The sequence below is a fragment of the Bos indicus genome, chromosome 20 (assembly GCF_029378745.1).
Source record: "Bos indicus isolate NIAB-ARS_2022 breed Sahiwal x Tharparkar chromosome 20, NIAB-ARS_B.indTharparkar_mat_pri_1.0, whole genome shotgun sequence".
NCBI lineage: Eukaryota > Metazoa > Chordata > Mammalia > Artiodactyla > Bovidae > Bos > Bos indicus.
Genome location: NC_091779.1, coordinates 33,964,280 through 33,983,183, shown reverse-complemented (window position 1 = coordinate 33,983,183; position 18,904 = coordinate 33,964,280). Strand labels below are relative to the sequence as shown.

The 18,904-nt window shown below is 39.7% G+C and overlaps 1 long non-coding RNA gene across 1 annotated transcript in view; it reads right to left on the bottom strand.

Annotated features, from left to right (window-relative positions):
* The window catches only part of LOC139178012 (uncharacterized), a 165,652-nt gene extending 149,707 nt beyond the window's left edge, over positions 1-15,945 (bottom strand). Inside the window, exon 1 of the long non-coding RNA XR_011562439.1 lies at positions 15,066-15,945. This is a non-coding gene — a long non-coding RNA (uncharacterized lncRNA). The remainder of the gene's footprint in view (positions 1-15,065) is intronic.
* Between the last annotated feature and the right edge of the window lie 2,959 nt (positions 15,946-18,904).

The following is an 18,904-nucleotide window of genomic DNA, read 5'->3' as shown; positions in this document are numbered from 1 at the left end:
CTCCAGGGAGTGAATAATGATCAACTCCAGCCAGTTAATTCATAAGTGCACATGGTTCGTGTATAGTCCTGGAAATGATTTTCTTGTACAAATCCAGCAATTAGATTTTAAAAGATACTCTTGAATTTTTTATGTGGACAATTGTATGTTATAAAAAACATTGTTTTATTTCTTTTCAGTCCTTGCAAATGTTATTTTTTTCCTTCCTTGGACACAGGCTAAGACCTATGATATAGAGATGAAATCATACATTATTGGCAAACACTATTATTTTACTCCTAATTTTCAGGGGAATGCTTCTGATGTGTCATCAGAAATAATATAGTTTGTGTGTGCTTATGTGCTCAGTCCTGTCTAACTCTTTGTGACCCTTTGGACTGTAACCTGTCAGGTTCCTCTGTCTATGGGATTTCCCAGGCAAGAATACTGGAGTGGGTTGCCATTTCCTTCTACAGGGGATCTTCCCAACCCAGGGATGGAACCTGCATCTCCTGTATCTCATGCATTGCAGGAAGATTCTTTACCTGCTGATCCATTGGGGAAGTCAATAATTTTTGTTTTAGAACTTGTGGATAAATCTAACTTGGTCAATAGGTATTTAAGTATATGTGTATTATTTTATATTTATATATAATGTATATGTTTATGTGTGCTGTGCTCAGTCATGTCCAACTCTTTGCAACTCCATGGTCTGTAGCCCACCAGGCTCCTCTGTCCATGGGGATTCTCCAGGCGGGAATACTGGAGTGGGTTGCCATGCCCTCCTTCAGGTTAAATCCCTGGGTTGGGAAGATCCCCTGCAGGAGGGCATGGCAACCCACTCCACTAGTCTTACCTGGATGGTTGAGTATGTATATGTGTATATTAACATACATATATGTGAAAGTGTTAGTCACTCAGTCATGTGCGACTCTTGGGGACCCCATAGATTGTAGCCTGACAGGCTCCTCTGTCCACGGAATTCTCCAGGCATACACATACACATGCACATAATGTATAACATACACATTCCTATTTTTATTTATGAATACTTTATTCGGGATTTTTAAATCTCTGTTCATGAATGAGACCGATCTATAAATTTTCCTCTCTCATATTTTCTTTATCTCTTTCTATATCTAAGTCTTATTATTTATAAAAATCAGATGTTCAAGTCCTCAAAGCCTCTCTAAATTGCATTACATAAGATCTCTGAGACATTTCTGAAGATTCTGTCAATTTTTCCTTGCACTTTTGTTGATTTTTGTTTTATATATTTTAATTTTATGTCATTGGATGCCTACAGATTAATATTGTTATATTCTTTTGTTGAAATATATATTTCATCATTATGAAGTAATCACTTTAACCCTTAATAATGCTTTTGCCTTAAAGTTTATTTTCTCTAAAAATATTATAGATTTTTATAATAAAATATTATAGATATTTCTCTAAAAATATTATAGATTTCAACTGATACTTTTTTTAACACTTGTCTGAAATATATATATGTATATATATATATATATATTTGATTTTCAATGTTTCTTTGTGCTTATCATAGGTATGTTCCTTTTAATTACATATACTTCTTACAATCAAGCCTGGCTATTAAATATTCCATCTCTTCCATCCCCTCTTATACTGTCTTGACATATGTATGTTAGATCTTTTCTTTCCTCCACGTTTCTTAACCTGTCCTCCAGGAGAGATTAGAGGAGGCACAGTACTATTTTTCTTATATGGATATTTTTCTAATAATTTCTTCATATTCTATCTTCTTATAAGTTCAGCCATGCATTTTAAAGAATGATTGTTGTATTATACCCAGCATTTCTCGGTATTTGAATTGGAGATGATCTTATGACTTTGATTCCTTTTCAACTGATAAATGAATCCCATATTGAATGTCTTTTTTTCTATTTAGGCATTAAATGCTAAAAATATTTGCCCTCCCTCTTTCAGCATCCTGAGGGCACACGTGGGGAGTCAGGAAACAGGCTGTTTCTAAAGCTATGCCAAATTATGTGTATTTGATCAAGTTGCTTAAAGCTTGTTTACCTGCACTTCCTTCCCATGGTTCCAGATGTTATGGCTTTAAAAAAACAGAGCATATAAATAGCTTGGACTAAAGCACAGGGACTAGTCTGCTTGTGAACAGGAAGTGAGGACCTTAAAAGAAAGATTAGGAAGAAAACAGGTGCCCTGTCTTCCTATTGCTGCTGGTGACCCCTTCTTTCAATTCTTCTTACTGAATTTTAGACAAAAGTGAAAGGAAGAGAAAAAACAGTATTTTAATTTCATCACTGAACTTGAGTCATATGTGTACAGGAAAATCATCAAGAGTCTTATGGTGTAAAGAACAATTTCTGTGGACAGTGCCCACTATGACTAATGCAGTGGGCCTTGCTAGGATCAACTTCAGAAGATTGGAGTTGAAGCAGACTGGGCAAGGAGCATTCATTCGTTCTCAGTAGATCTTTGTCATGTTGGTTGTAGAACCATCCTATTCTAAGTGAGGTCTCTAACATCTGCTCCCTTCTCCCCACCTTCATCCTCTCAAGCTTTCTCTCCATGTTTAAACACTGATAAGGGTTCAGCTGGAGTCTAGCTTCAGCCTGATCCCACAGCAAGTGCTGGAGCCTGAGTGGTTCAAAGTTATTCCACCTTTGGGTAAGAGGACTGGGTTTAAGAATACCTGTGTCACATGTACCCCAAAGTTCATTGCAGCACTATTTACAATAGCTAGGACATGGAAGCAACCTAGATGTCCATCGGCAGATGAATGGATAAGGAAATTGTGATACATATACACAATGGAATATTACTCAGCTATAAAAAAGGAGACATTTGAGTCAGTTCTAATGAGGGGAATGAACCTAGAGCCTATTATACAGAGTGAAGTAAGTCAGAAAGAGAAAGACAAACACTGTCTATTAAAGCATATAGATGGAATCTAGAAGGATGGTACTGACGATCCTACATGCAGGGCAGAAAAAGAGACACAGGCATAAGGAACAGACTTTTGGACTCCGTGGGAGAAAGCAAGGGTGGAATGATTTGAGAGAACGGCACAGAAACACACACATTACCATATGTAAAATAGATGACCAGCGCAAGTTTGATGCATGAAGCAGGGCACCCAAAGCTGGTGCCCTGTGACAACCTAGACAGATAGGGTAGGGAGGGAGGGAGGAAGGGGGTTCAGGATGGGGGGGACATATATATATACCTATGGTCAATTCATGTTGATGTATAGGAAAAAAATACCACAGTACTGTAAAGTAATTATCCTCCGATTACAATAATTTAAAAAAAAAAGAAATCCCTCTGTCAGTTCCTCACTCGCTGAGAACTGCTCCTTAGGGCTGGGAATATAACCTCCCATGACATAGTTCCTATTTGACTCAGGGCACTTCTCTAGAGAAGCACGCAGCAGCAAACCGCAGCACTTAATGTACCCAGGGTGTTGGAGCAGGAAGTGCACCAGCTGGCAATGCAGTCTAGGTAGGGCACCTATACAGTTTCATATTGCTACAGCAAAATCTGCTAGCAGAGTGACTGTGGCCCTGTGAAGGGTGTGTGATTCAAAGGAACAATTAGGCTTTCCCAATCTCCTAAGACTTTTTTGGAAGCTGTCCTGGTTAGAGTTTGCCATTAACTTCTCAATAGTCAGTTACTCTTTATAGTTTGGAAAAATCACACATAGTCTAGAAAGAGTGAATAAAGAAGAAGGATGTTCCTAAAAAATATTCTTTCAGAACCCAATTCCACCATGGTATTTTGCTGCCTTATTTCAGGGACCAGTTTTTGAAACTCATTAAAAAAACCAGAGCTAATTTCAGACTTCCTATGTCTTGCAAAGGGCAGAATATTCTTTGTAAGGAAAATATATTTACATCAGGGTGCACATGTACCAGTCAATTTAATTAAGCACAGAAAGTTCTTTGTCATCTGGGCTTAACCATATTGAACTGCCATAGAAATTCAATATAAAACAAGGTAATGTTTGGCACAAATACTAGAGCCATAAAATATGTCTCATAGTGCTACAGCCTGGATGTAAGATAAATTTTAGGTAAGGTCTTAGAAAAACTACAATAAACATATACATATCAAAGTGGCAAGGACCTCAGGTCTCTACAAAAACAATAATAATTCTTTGTATCAGTATAGATGGAAAATCTAGATATAAAAACACTTTCTAAAGCAATCAGGGGGGAAATGCCATTTTGTTTTTGTTGGCAGATGCATCAATTTTTGTCTAGTAAGATATTCAAGAAACTGGTGACATGAGTTACCTGTGGCAGGGAAACTTTCTGGCTAAACGAGGTGAGTGAGACAAAAGCTTTTAGCCATTTTATGTTAAAAAAAAAAAAAAAAAAAAAAAACCTTAAGCATCTGCAAATTTCAGCATTTGGTATTGGAAATCAATCCTCTGTGAATATAAAGGAATGACTGTATGTTTAAAAATAACTTTACATCAATACAGGTGGGTAAAAGGTGAAAGGGTTAGTCACTAAGTCATGTCTGACTCTTTGTGACCCCACGGACTGGGCTCCTCTGCCCATGAGATTCTCCAGGCAAGGATACTGGAGTGAGTTGCCATTTTCTTCTCCAAGGGATCTTCCCAACCCAGGGATTGAACCTAGGTCTCCTGCATTGCACACAGGTTCTTTACCATCTGCGCCATGCCCCAGGTCCTCAAAAACTTACTCCTCTGTCCATAGAATTCTCCAGGCAAGAATATTTGAGTGGGTAACCATTCCTGCCTCCAGTGTATCTTCCAGAGCCAGGAAATGAACCCAGGTCTCCTGCACTGCATGTGGATTCTCTACCATCTGAGCCACCAGAGAGGTAGAGATAAACTTTCATTGAGGAATGAGTATAATGAAGTATGCTGACCATTTTGCTAAGGTATTTATGTATGTCCTTATTAATTTTTACCACAAGATTTGGGGTAGGTGATGTTACTTTCCCATTGTACAGATAAGGGGATGAAGGGCTATGATGAATAAGTAGCTTCTCTGAGATCTCATAGATAGTAAGCTAGCAGTCTAACTATAATGCCTTCTGGCTAAAGACAAGTTAGAGGACATTTCCCAACTGAGTCCTTCTTTTTTTTAAAATCTTTGATAGAATCCAGTTAATAGTTTTGTAATCATTCATTTCCCTTCAAATTAGCATTAGGAAACTTGGTGTCTGTGACTGTAGTCCTGCTGGGATGACTCTAAATCAGAGCTGGAAAATGTAGACTTCCAGAAGGTACTTTGCAGGTTAACTTTCCAACTTCCAGAGGAAGCCTAACCTTGAGAAGATCACTTTCTCTCCAGTCTCATGTTTTACCTAAAAGCAGTTATTTGATCTACGGATCTGAAAGCCACCTACCAAATGGACATTTAACTTTCTAATAGCCCACTGGGGCTGGTGATACACACGGTGCAAAGCAATCACCACCTAATCCATTTCATCACATTCTCGTGCAATTTTTCAGAAACTTGACTAGTTTGTGACCTTACTTTCCTAATTACATGGATATACGGTCAATGCCAACCTATGGAAATTAGAAGAAGAGACTTCCCAGCTAGCTCTGATATGTGTCCTCCTTTGTTCTAATTATGGTATTGGGAATTACTCCAGCAGATCCACCTGCTGCCTAAAACATTCTAGTCTCGTGCCTAGTCCATCCCAGGTGAAAAGGGTTAGGGTTAGCCCCACCTGTGTATTCAGACACAGGCCCTAGCCACCAACCTAATCCTGGAAGAAAACGTATATAGTCTGTTTGTGTTGTTTCCTCATGAAATCAGTTAGAAAGACCCAAAGGGAAACCTTTGAAATAATCCAGGCAAAATATAATAGGACCTAAAGGAGGAGAAGAGCATGAGATAGTTGGATGGCATCACCGACTCGATGCACATGGGTATGAGCAAGTTCCGGGAGTTGGTGATGGACAGGAAAGCCTGGTGTGTTGCAGTCCATGGGGTCACAAAGAGTCAGACACGACTGAGGGACTGAACTCAACGTGGCCACAGAGATGGAGAAAGAAGGATATGAACTGTGGGTGTTTAATGGGTAAAATTTCAATTGGCCCTGAATAGTCATAAAATGTAAAGTCTGAGGGAGAAAAAAAAAAGTAAAAAAAGACTACCAGATTTCTTAACTGAATAACTTAGTAGGCAATCAATGCCATCTATGGAGATGGATGTCTTCTTCATCTTTCATTTGGTTTCACTTATGCTTGTTTGCTTTTGATCTTGGTGAGTTAGAAGGTGGTGAGAGTAAAATGATTGATTTCATGTCAGCTATGACAAGGCCTAAACAGCTTATTGTTTCCAGTGCTTTTGTTTCTATCCACGTATCTATGGTTTTTAAAGGGACAAAAAGGGACCCAAAGCACTCAGGGGACAGAAGTCCAGATTCCCACATGACACTACCGGTCGGGGCTGACCCTTCAAACAAGGCATTTGCTCTTCATGGCATCCCATGCTCTACCCCAGTTTCAATTTATGTATCACCTGCTGGCTTCCCTAGGCAATCTATTGTCAATCTCCTGCCTTAGGCCAAAGGCCTTGACTAGCTTTGAAACTCCTTCCCTACTCTATATCCCCCACCGCCAACCCAGAGTTGTAATAACTGCTCTTAAGGACCAACCAAAGTACATAGAGAAAAATATTTTCTTCTAAATTATAGGCCAGACATTATTCTACCTCATTCCACTGAATTCTGGGGAGGTACCAAAACTGTTCTGCACTACTGTGGTAACACCAACCCCAAGCCCTCTGTCCACCGTTAGCCACTATTAGGCCTTTGCAAGCTAAGTCACATCCATTGTGTCCGACTCTGTGTGATCCTATAGACTGTAGCATGCCAGGGTCCTCTGTCCATGGGATTCTCCAGGCAAGAATACTGGAGTGGGTTGCCAAGCCCTTCTACAGAGAATCTTCCTGACCCAGGGATCAAACCTGCATCTCTCAGGTTTCCTGCACTGGCAGACGGATTCTTTACCAGTAGCACCACCTGGGAAACCCCACGAGGCCTTTCAGTTCAGCTCAGTCGCTCAGTCGTGTCCAACTCCTTGTGACCCCACGGACTGCAGCACGCCAGGCTTCCCTTGTCTATCACCAACTCCCAAAGCTTGCTCAAACTCATGTCCATCAAGTCGGTGATGTGATCCAACCATCTCATCCTCTGTCGTCCCCTTCTCTCCTGCATTCAATCTTGCCCAGCATCAGGGTCTTTTCCAATGAGTCAGTTCTTTGCATCAGGTGGCCAAAGTATTAGGCCTTTAGTTAACCCCCAAAGAGATGAAAGATGAAAGATGAAAGATGAGAGAGAAAGATGTAAAACCAGTACTGCCCAGGTGTTAAGTGCCCAGAGCCCTGGATTTAGACCAGTCTTTATTTTTATAAGACCTCTATTACCACTCTTCCCTGCCTTACACTAATTTCCTAATATAAACTTCAGGTTAGATTTTGTGAATCTATCCTCCCACTTAAAAACGATTTTAAATTCAGGATATGTGCTTGCTGCCTACTATGTCTCAATGCCTTCCTGCCCCACTCAGAACACTAGACACTGGTTCTACCATTTATCTCAGTGAGTCTAAAAATAAAAGTGGGATATGGGTTTTAGCAAAATTATATAGTTAAGACAGAAGTCTCAATGAAAATCTATGTTACAGTTAGCCATTTCTACAGCTAGAAATGTCTCTCATCTCTTGGGTGGGTTGGGATAGAAACCTACCTGGCTCCTATGTCCAGCATCCACTTCTTTCCCAACTATAGCCCTAGAAAGCTGGTCTTCTATTCATTCTGACTTTGAGTGTGTTAGAAGAAATGTCAAATGAAATCTAAAAAATTCTGCATGGAGCTCTGAACAACTAATTTTGCTATGGGCAAGTCTGCTTATTCACTCACTCAACATGAATTAAACATTCAAGAAGTGCCAGGTGATTAGGAGTGCAGAAATGAGTAACAGTTGATGACTGAACTGGAAGAATGGGCAAAAATTAATTATGCAATTCAATGTGGTAAGTAATAGAGCCATGATCAGTTTTATGCTATATTAGGAGACAAAACTGAGGGGCACCGAACTTCTAGAATAGTGTTTATGAATCTTTATTGTGCTTCCAATGTACCAGGAATCCTGTTAAAATGAAGACTCTGTGTCAGTAAGTCTTGAAAGGGATGTAGAATCTGCATTTCTAACAAGCTCCCAAGTGACGCTGATTATGCTGGTCCATGGAACAGACTGTGAGAAGCAAAGTCCTAAAGGACCTGAAAATACTTCAAAAAAGAGATGGTGCTTGAACTGACACTTTAAGGAATAAATAGGAGTTGCCCAGTAGCATAGCATAAAAGTCATCCAGGCAAAGAAGCAGCATATTTAGAAAATTACAAAAGGCATTTCTAGTGACTTGAAAATTAGCAAGAACAATACTAGAATTGAAAAACCTCACTGGTGAAATCAACAGCATTTAAGACATGTGGATTGGCTAAAATATTTTAGAGATACTCTCTATCTTTGCCTTAATAGTGTGTGAGAATCCACTGGGGCCTTTACCCCAAGTTCCAAGGAACAGTACCAATAGTTTAGAAGGACACAAAATCCAACATCTGAATGTTGCTACCAGTGCCTCAAGTATTTCTTTCTTATGACGTGTGCTTACAGAGCCTCCAAAGATAGTCCCAGATAGTAGTACTGGAGTTTTATCAGGCTTTAAGACCCATTTTGTGCCTAATTTTCTAGCAAGTGTCCATATATATCACAGACAATCATCAGTTTCATTACATTTTGGCCTTATCCTTTCTGAGAAACAGTTAACCAGCCCTCATCACTCCTCAAATTGTTCTCTTTGTTTTTTGGCTGCATTGCAGCATGCAGGATCTTAGTCCTCTACAAGGAATCGAACTCATGACCCTGCAATGGAAGTGCAGAGTCCTAACCACTGGACAACCAGGGAATTCCCACCTCAAAACCTTTAACTGCTGCTGCTAAGTTGCTTCAGTCGTGTCTGACTCTGTTCGACCCCATAGACGGCAGCCCACCAGGCTCCCCCATCCCTAGGATTCTCCAGGCAAGAACACTGGAGTGGGTTGCCATTTCCTTCTCCAATGCATGAAAGTGAAGAGTGAAAGTGAAGTTGCGTAGTCATGTCCGACTCTTTGCGAACCCATGGACTGCAGCCTACCAGGCTCCTCCGTCCATGGGATTTTCCAGGCAAGAGTACTGGTACTGTTATCAAACAAAACTTTAAGAATTGTTAGCTTTGATAGCACCATATCTATGGTAGCAATTCTTGCCCTACTGACCTTACAGACAAAACTAAGATAGATGTACTTGAAAATATTATGTGATATATATCAATTATTTCTCAATGAAACTTTAAAAGAGGAAAAAATAAATAAGGTAAAAAAAATTAAAATATGAAAATTCTGACTGTAATTAAAGACAGCCAAGGAGGTACTTACAGTATCCATCAAGGTAAAAATTCCCTGAACAATCAGAATAATCTGAGATTCTTAATTAAAAAAAAAAAAAAAATCCCCAGATCCTACTACTGAAAATTTCAGTTCTTTTTTCTGTGGGGAGGCCCAAAGATGTGATAAATACCCCTGTACTGTGCTTAGTTGCTCAGCCGTGTCCAGCTCTTTGCGACCCCATGGACTGTAGCCTTCCAGGCTCTTCTTTTCATGGGAATTCTCCAGGCAAGAATAGTGGAGTGGATTGACATGCCCTCCTCCAGGGGATCTTCTCAACCCAGGGATCAAACCCAGGTCTCCCACATTGCAGGTGGATTCTTTACCGTCTGAGCCACCAGGGAAGCCCAATAAATACCCCAAATGATACTGAAAATCATGTGAGTTTAGGAAATTCCACACTATGCAATGGAATTGGGGACACAGGAGAGAATATGCACACTCTCCCCCATCACCAATATTACCTCATAGAAGAGCACATCTGTGTCATTACCGTTACTACAAATGACTCATGGCAAATATTTCCCAGTCATGTAACTCTCTTATTTTCTGCTTCTAACAGTTTAGGTAAAACACAAGACTGAGTCAACGTTACATGCTATACTGCCTACAAACATATTTGAGATGCTAAAGTTTGAGCCTGCCAATCAATTGTATTTTTCTTAATTACCATGAGATTAGCAAATTGCCCTCACTTTAAGTTTCTTTAAGAAACTTCTTTAAACTTCGTCCTCAAAAGTGAGCAAAAAGTGATGAGTCACTTAAAGACATAATCTGGTAACTATTTCTTTATGAAGCTGTGCTATATTAGGCTTCTACAAGGTGTGGTCATGGGAAGAACATTGTGCCGTGCTTAATCACTTAGTCATGTCCAACTCTTTGCAACCCCAGATATCTGGGGTCTGTAGCCTGTCAGGCACCTTTGTCCTTGGGATTCTCCAAGCAAGAATACTGGAGTGAGTTGCCCTTCCCTTCTTTTGGGGGACCTTCCTGACCCAGGGATCAAACCTGTGTCTCCTGTATTACAGGAAGATTCTTTAGCCACCAGGGAAACCCAAGAATACTGGATAGGGTAGCCCATCCCTTCTCCAGGGGATCTTCCCAACCCAAGGATCAAACCAGGGTCTCCTGGATTGCAGGCAGATTCTTTACCGGTTGACCTACCAGGAAGCCCAGAAAAAAATATTATTTAATGACAGTTAGGTATTCAGCTTTATGTTTGTTAAGTTTATGTAACATGTCCATGACTAAAACAGCATCTATGTACCTATTTATAACTACCACATAAAGACCTACAGGTGGAGAGCACAAGTACACACACGCACACACACTGCATTCCTTCAGAAATTCTTTTACCTGGGAGTCACAACTAGCTGGGTGGGTCTGCTTATGCCTCCCTCACAGAACCAGACTCATAAGCTCTGTAACCAGGTTAGATTCAGACCGAATTGCCTAAAGAATCCAATCAAATAAAACTGTCAGTTCAATTGTAAAATACTGCTTTAGTTAAAAGGTGGTAAAAGCCCAGATCTTATTACCCCTAGAGGTGCTGAAAACATCAGGCCAAAAACATCAGTTGGCTTAAGATGAATCTATTGATAGATTGTGAATGGAGAAATTAAGGACCCTTGGGAATCATCCTTTACCTTGAAATCTGACTGAAGGATGAAGACCAGATGCCTGCAGGGTGGCCTGGGGTAAATGTTATAAGCAGACTGGGTGGACTGTACGTCTGAGCCAGTCAGCATATGCTAAAGGTCTGCTGCCATTTGTTCTTATTCTCATCACCCAATATGATCAAAACTTTACAGGTTTAGCCCTGTAAGCATTTCCCCAATTACTGATAACCAGAACAAAAAATACCTGTGTAACAAAATACACAACCTAGAGAGCAAACCATTTTATAGAAGCTTCAACCACATTAATCTCTTTTACCAAAGACACATCCTTCAAACACATATATGTGACAGTGTCCACTTTGCTCTCAGCCTGATCATAGACTAATTTCGCCACTAACAGATTTGGTCTTTTCCCCAAATCATTGCTTACAGAGTATTTTGAAAACTGAAGAAAAAGTAATAGCAACTGTCTTATTAATAAAAGAAATATATTTAAGTCTCTATGGTTGCCAGACACCAGATAGTTAAAAAGATATCAACAGATGTTTGACATAAAACAATAAAATTCTGTAAAGTAGTTCTCCTTCAATTAAAAAAAAATTTTTTTTTAAAAAAAGATGCCAGCAGATACAGAAGACAAATTCACAAAGCAGTTAAATTGCAAAGTACTTGCATGAAGCAATCAGGCCTATTTCCCTTCACAATGAAAACTGTGTACTGATGATTTCAAATAACAGGCAGCTAAGGGGTTTCCATTGGAGAAGGCGATGGCACCCCACTCCAGTACTCTTGCCTGGAAAATCCCATGGATGGAGGAGCCTGGTAGGCTGCAGTCCATGGGGTTGCGAAGAGTCGGACACGACTGAGCGACTTCACTTTCACTTTTCACTTTCATGCATTGGAGAAGGAAATGGCAACCCACTCCAGTGTTCTTGCCTGGAGAATCCCAGGGACAGGGGAGCCTGGTGGGCTGTTGTCTATGGGGTCGCACAGAGTCGGACACAACTGAAGCGACTTAGCAGCAGCAGCAGCAGCAAGGGGTTTCCCTGGTGGTCCAGTTAAGATCTGCCTTGCAATGCAGGGAACACTGGTTCAATCCCTGCTCCGGGAAGACCCCGCATTCCACGGGGCAGCTAAGACTGTGCGCCACTACTGAAGCCCATATGCCTAGAGTCCGTGCTCCGCAACAAGAGAAACCACCTCTATAAGAAGGCCCGGCACTGCAATTTGAGAGTAGCCCCCTCTCACGGCAACTAGAGAAAGCCCACACAGTAATGAAAACCCAGCACAGCCAAAAATATTTTTTTTTTTTAAAGGCAGCTAAGACCTAAACCAGGAAGTCAGTTTATACTGTCCTGTTTTGAAAGGGCAGCAAGAGATGGACAAATGTTGCACATCACAACTCTCCTGTTAAGAGTGTTTTCTTGGGAATGTTTTTGAGTGAAAAGTCAAAGTCACTCAGTCATGTCAGACTCTTTGCGACCCCGTGGACTGTAGCCCGCCAGGCTCCTCTGTGCACGGAATTCTCCAGGCCAGAATACTGGAGTGGGTTGCCGTTCCCTTCTCCAGGGGATCTTCCAACCCAGGGATTGAACCCAAGTCTCCTGCATTGCCGTGGATTCTTTACCATCTGAGCCACCAGGGAAGCCCAATGTTTGTGAGCTGCTCCTAAATACTGACAGTTACTCATGACCATTACACTATAGATGAGATTCCTGAGATCCCTGAGCTTCCAAATAAAATTCAGAATCAAAATTCTGGTTGTTGCTTCATCCCCAGCCCTAAGTGAACCAGTTATGTCATTATATATCTCCTGCCTCAGCTTCCTCATTTACTTAATGGGCGGAGTATCTGTGTTGGGTCTTGGAGGATTACCACGGGGATGAAGGCAGCACAGTCTCAAATAACATTGCCTTTACCATAATTTTTTACTAAACACTATCAGCATCTGAGTTTTTAGCCCTTGGTTCAATTTAGTCTTTATTCTCCTCTCCTAACACCCTTTGTAACTAGTGTGCTGACTTCCTGCTTTGTAATTCCACAAGACTCTTTTATTTTCCTTCTCTATTTCTCTGCATAACCACCAGCCCTTGCTCCAGTACAGTACTTCACTTTTTTTTAAATATAAATTTATTTAATTGTACTTCACTTTTGAAGCTACACCATGACTGGCCAATAGGACATATGCTCACCGATTAGCCTACAGCATAGACCAGTCAGGAGGTTGGCACACTGACCCAAAGAACCAGAGCAAAGGTGTTTCCCGAGATGAGTGGCTAAATGGCTAAACGGCTGTCAGAGCAAATGCACCAGAGCAGAATTACTGATCTGATTGTTGGAGCTGTATCAGGTAACTTGTAACAGAAGCTTCATAAGCAAAGGTATTTCCATTAAACTATGAAGAAGTCTGGAGTCATGGCCTGTTTCCAAGATTGCCAAGTTCATGGAGTGAATTGGAGCAAATCTTACCTACACTTTCTCATCTATTGATACATGTTTCAGAGATCAGTTCTTTTTATCATAATCATAGACAAGCCTCACCTATGAAGCATTCACTTATGTTGTGTCTGTGATTACATGGTACATACCTTCCCCCATCAGCCCCTTTTAGATTTAAGAGAAAAATAGTTTGAAATTGAAAACAAACAACAAATTACACACTTAAAATTATGCACTCTTCAACTACAAAACATCACAGTACATCTTTAGCACAGTGAGATTAACAAAGAAGGTTTTGATGTCATTTCAGCCAGCTAACACTCCATACTCCCTAAGCAATCACTGCCCTACTATAATTACTTTGGTCAACACCATTTAAAATCCATACACACACAAAAAAAGATAAATAAATAAAATAAAATCCATACACAAAACACAGAATATACATTTCACTCTTCCACAGTCTTAATTTTTTCAAAAGGTTGGCATGAGGAAAAGGGAGCTGAGTGAGAAAAGAGGTAATGAAGTAGATTGCAAAGAATATTATGAAATTGTTCATTTCTGCTTTTTTATTATTATTTTTGCCCTCCTCTGAAAGTAAACACTGAATTACTTCATTTTTCTGTGTGTATACATATAAGTTGTTTGTGCACACAGAGATACAAAGTTAAAGCCTATGGTTAATTCACACAATACTAAATCCCAACAGAGGAGGAGAAGAGGTTAATTGTTTTTACCCAAAAGAAGTATGGAGAAACTATTTTTGATTATTAAAAGCATATTAAAAAAAATGAAACTGATCCAAGAGTAAAGAGAGTATTTTTATATGTAAAAACATATATATATATATATATACACACACACACACACATATATTAGCCAGGCACTATAACATCAGTAACATCCCTTTGGAAACCAAATTTCCACTCTGCAACTGGGCCTCTGATGATTTAGAACTGAGTCAGTTTGAATGTGATGCCTTTGGAATGCAAACTGGCAGCAGAGCGCGAGGAAGCCCACGTGATCAGGGATACCCCAGAGGCACTTGCAGTCCTGAAGGATGTCCCAGGAACGCCTCCTACGTGCTGTGTGACATCACAAACAGGTAGAGCATTTCCACTCCTCTAAAAGGAAGAGAATGTGGCCCCACCTTGCCAGGAAGAAGAATCTGACAAGCTTCCCAATAAGGCATTTCTAATGTGAGTTGCCCACACTACTTGGACACAGGCAGGAAGGATCATTTTACCTTCTAGGCAGCAATTAGCTTCTGAATCCCAGTATTCAACTCATCTCCAAACACATTCCTCTTTAAATTTCTAAAGCCAAAGAATACACCTAATCACTGTCTCCAGCCTTCTCTCCTTTTATAGGATTGTTAATCCCATAGATATTTAAATGCCTATGATGTGCAAAACATCGTATTTGTTCTTTGATGGAGAATGATTAGTAGGGAAAAAATGCCCTGTATTGAGTCAAGTGGGAAAATAAAGAAAAGAACTGAGAAAAGTTCTAAGAAGGAAACAAACAGGCCACTGTAATAGCGACTCACCATTGGACTTCCCTGGTTGCTCAGACAGTAAAGAATCCACCTACAATGTGGGAGGCCTGGGTTCGATCCCTGGTCTGGGAAGATTCCCTGCAGAAGAGCATGGCACAGTGAAGGGAGGCTTAACTGTGGGCAGCCTCCTGTTCTAACTTTAATGTACATTCCTGTTAAAATGCAGGCTCCAGTTTAGTTGGTCAAGGGTGGGACCAGGGATTATGCATGTTTTACAAACTCTAAGGTCTGCTGCTGGTCCACAAACCACGTTCTTGAATAAAGGCATTAGGGTTTCTCTTTATGGGTTATTCTCTAAGTGTGGTCACCAGATTAGCAGCTTCAGCATCACCTAGAAACTTGTTAGAAACACAAATTCTCAGGCCCCACCTTAAATTTACTGAGACAGAAGTTCTGGGGCTGAGGCTAGCAGTTGATATTTGAACCAACCCTCCAAGTAATACTAATGCACACTAACCCCCAACACAGTAGCCACTGGCCACCTTTTGAGGCTACTGAACACTCAATGCAGCTAGTCTGAGTTGAAATACGTGTTAAGTGTACATCACACACCAGATCTCAAGGACTTAAAATAGAATGTAAAACTTCTTATTAATAATTCTTACACTAAATACATGTTGAAATACTATTTTGAACATATTGGATTAAATTAACTATATAGGATGTGGCCTGAGAATTTGTGTTTCTAACAAGTTTCTAGGTGATGCTGAAGCTGCATCACCTGGCTAGTGGTTAGTAGACCAGCAGCAGAACTTGGATCTTGTAAGATATGCATAATCCCTGGTCCTGCCCTTGACCAATTAAACTGGAACCTGAATTTTAACAGGAATGGTATTAATATTATTAATAATATGGTATTAATATTATTGTATTAACAACATATTATTAAGAATGTTATTAATATTAACATTTAACAGGAATGTTATTAATATTAATTTCACTTTATATTTATTTTCATGTGGCTACTAAATTTTTTAATTTAGCTGTAGTTGATTTACAATGTTATATTAATTTTAGATGTACAACTTGGTAATTCAAAATTTTTATAGATTATACTCCATTTAGGGCTTCCCTGATGGCTCAGATGGTAAAGAATCTGCCTGCAACATAGGAGGACAGGTTTAATCCCTGGGTCAGGAAGATCCCCTGGAGAAGGGAATGGCAACTCACTCCAGTATTCTTGCCTGGAGAATTCCATGGATATAGGAGCCTGGCAGGCTACACTCCATGGGTCAAAAAAGTCAGACATGACTGACCGACTATTTAAAATTATCATAAAATACTGACTATGTTCTTGAGCTGTACACTATGTCCTTGTAGCTTATTTATTTCATACACAGCAGTTTCTACCTCTTAATCTCCTACCCCTATCTTGCCCCTTCCCTCATCTCTCTCCCCAATAGTAACCATTAGTTTGTTCTCTATATCTGTGAGTCTGTTTCTGTTTATTATATTCATTCATTTTTTAGATTCCACATGTAAGTGATAATATATAGTATTTGTCTTTTTCTGTCTGACTTATTTCACTAAGCATAATCTCCTCCAGATCAATGTTGTCATTAATCGCAAAATTTCATAATTTTTTCATGACCAAGTAATATTCCATGGTGTATATGTGTGTGTGTGTAGTATATATGTGTGTGTGTGTGCATGCCTATATATATATATATATGTATATACATATATATATCACTTATTTATCCATTTATCTGCTGATGGACACTTAGGTTGCTTTTATATCTTGGCTATTGCAAATAATGCTGCTATGAACAGTGGGTGCCTATATCTTTTCAAATTAGTATTTTTGTTTTCTTTGGGTACATGCTCACAGTGGAATTGCTGGTCATATGGTAGTTCTATTTTTAGTTTTTTTAGGAACCTTCATACTGTTCTCCATAGTGACTGTACCAATTTACATTCCCACCAACAGTGTATAGGGTTTCCTTTCTCCATATCCTTACCAATATTTGTTATTTGCAATCTCTTTAATGACAGCCATACTGATGGGTGTAAGGTTTTATTTTGCTTATTTTCATGTGGGTACTAAAAACTTTTGAATGACACATGAGACGGGCATTATAATTTTACTGGCAGTTCTTCACTAAACGTTGAGAACTGTTCCTATGGAGCAACAGTTCATAACTAGGACCATGGTGCCTACCTGGGGACATCTGGCAATGTCTAGAGACATTTTTGGTTGTCACAAATCAGACAGAGCAGGGGTTTTATGGACATCTCCTATATAAAGGCCAGGGACCCTGCTAAACATCCCGTAATTCATAGAACAGTTCCCCACAACAAAGAATTATCCAGTTCAAAATGTCAGTAGTGTTGAGGTTGAGAAAAATATGGTCTACCATAGTGATCCTGCATGTTAGAATCACTCAGGGTGAACTGAAAATACAACTGCCTTTGCCCTTGGCCTATCCCTAGACTAACTAAATTGGAATCTCTGGTACAGAGGCCATCACATGGTTGTTCATTTTGTTTTGCTTTTTAAAATTCTTTAGGGTTTCCAATGCATAGCCAGAGTTGAGAACCTCTGTTCTAGAGGGAAGGATAGAAACCTCATTCATTTTTTTTTCTTTTTTTTAAATTTTAATTAGAGGTTAATTACTTTACAATATTGTATTGGTTTTGCCATACATTCATTTTTAAATGCTGTGGGCTGCTAGCACCCACTGCCCCTTAGCCCCAGACCTGAGAATCTGCATTTCTATCAAGTTTCCAGGTGATGCTTAAGCTGCTGGTTCAGTGTCCTAAGGAGCATTTGTGTACCATTCAACATAGCACTGGGCATTTCTTCTCTCTAGATGGCCCACCACACAGACACAGCAGAGATCCCCAGCAGACTAGGGCAGTAGCCTCCTGCATCAGAGAGGGCAACTCCCCCTTGACTGAAACCTAAGGCTCTATCAAAGTACTTCTCCATTCTGCCAAGACAGAAGCCGCTCTTTGAGGGAGGGGAAGTGAGTAAATATGTTAAATATTCATTTAGATTCTTTCTGCCCTGCTTTGCAAGCAGGAAACAAAAATATCAGTGACTGGGTCATCTTAGCAAAACCTCTTTCACTTCACTCTTCAATTTCTGTCAGTACACAATTTAAATCACTTTAAATTTTTGCAGATTATAAAATTTTAAAGATTGAAACATCTTTCTTCCTAATATTTCTAAGAAAGCGTAAGCCAGGGAAAACAAGCTTGAAACATTTAATGGTTCCCTATTCAATAATTAACTTTTTTTTTTTTTTGCTTTTGTTTGTTTGTTTTTTTAAATTTTATTTTATTTTTAAACTTTACATAATTGTATTAGTTTTGCCAAATATCGAAATGAATCAGCCACAGGTATATATGTGTTCCCCATCCTGAACCCTCCTCCCTCCTCCCTCCCCATACCATCCCTCTGGGTCGTCCCAGTGCACTAGCCCCAAGCATCCAGTATCGTGCATCGAACCTGGACTGGCAACTTGTTTCTTACATGATATTTTACATGTTTCAATGTCATTCTCCCAAATCTTCCCACCCTCTCCCTCTCCCACAGAGTCCATAAGACTGTTCTATACATCAGTGTCTCTTTTGCTGTCTCGTATACAGGGTTATTGTTACCATCTTTCTAAATTCCATATATATGCATTAGTATACTGTATTTATGTTTTTCCTTCTGGCTTACTTCACTCTGTATAATAGGCTCCAGTTTCATCCACCTCATTAGAACTGATTCAAATGTATTCTTTTTAATGGCTGAGTAATACTCCATTGTGTATATGCACCATAGCTTTCTTATCCATTCATCTGCTGATGGACATCTAGGTTGCTTCCATGTCCTGGCT